The sequence below is a fragment of the Apium graveolens genome, chromosome 5, assembly GCF_009905375.1.
Source record: "Apium graveolens cultivar Ventura chromosome 5, ASM990537v1, whole genome shotgun sequence".
Classification (NCBI taxonomy): domain Eukaryota; kingdom Viridiplantae; phylum Streptophyta; class Magnoliopsida; order Apiales; family Apiaceae; genus Apium; species Apium graveolens.
This window is the reverse complement of record NC_133651.1, coordinates 280,743,749-280,745,088: the sequence shown is the minus strand read 5'-3', so window position 1 is coordinate 280,745,088 and position 1,340 is coordinate 280,743,749.

The following is a 1,340-nucleotide window of genomic DNA, read 5'->3' as shown; positions in this document are numbered from 1 at the left end:
TCTTGCAATGAATTACCCTGTTTGACATGACATTATCAATGGCACTATGCAGCAAATGCCTTACCTTTATATCCTTGACAATGGATGAGATATCTTCAGTTGTATACTCACTTTTCTCCTTTGGTACGGTCTTTGATGGCTGGTCTGCAACTACAATAGAGAGCTTGGTTCGCTTATGCGGTCCTTCATTAATTCTGTCAAGGTATTCTGGATCTGTAGCTTCCAGAAACATAGCCATCTTCACGTTCCATATGGGGCACTTAAAAGGTCTCAATATGGGAACCCTAATAGTCTCATATCGACCGTGGATTTGAGTCTTTTGAGTTTCTTCAGTTTTGGTGGGCTTGGTTGGATTTTCTGCTTCTTCAGACATGATTGTTTTGGATCTTTACTATGTGTGTTAACAGACAAGCTCTGATACCACTTGTTAGGTCACACAACACTATAGAAGGGGGTTGAATACAGTGTAGAATACAATCAAATCGATTTTGAACACAAGTAACAGTAAATAGATATATTTGATATAATAAACTCTGTTACAATGGAACTGTTCTCTATCAGTGATGAACAAATATCACGAGAGCTGCTAGGTTATAATGTATGATCTTCTCAATAATGATAACACATATAGTGTAAACCTATGTATGTTTTTATATAGTACACATTTACAAGATAACTTCTAATTGATATGGAATATAATTCTGTCTCCTAAAATATATCAATCAGATATCTTATACAATTCTTTAAGTCCTCTAACTCTTTCCATGCATATCTTCTTTTTGTATTAGTCTCGATCTTCTTTCCTGTAAATCAGCTTCCTTCCTTAAACGTTAGTCCTCCAGTACTTAAGTTCTGATATCCATCTTCTGATATTTATCTTCTGATAATCTAAGTCCTGATATCCTTAAGTTCTGACTTCCAGTAAGTACTGATTCCAGTAAGTACTGATATTTCCTGTTTGTTAAGATCTGAAAATTAAATATGAAACATATTAGACATGACATCTCAAATATATCTAGCAAAGGTTGATGATTATTGCCTCAAGAACATGATGTTCTTGAGAGGAGTTAGTGTTGAGATGATGATTTGATGGTTGTTGATGGGGGTATAATGATTTAAGACGTAAACGGAACTCAGATCGTAATCGTAATCTCGTTAAAATGAACAAAACTCAATATAAGTTTCTGCAGAAGTTCCCGAATGTATAAACTGTAGATTCTTGAAAATTTAGACTTTTTATGATATAAAATGTTACGAGGATCGTTTAGGCGCTTGAATCGCTTGATTTCAATTTACGGATCAAAAGTTATGACCGTTTTAGTAAAAGTGATTTACGCGAC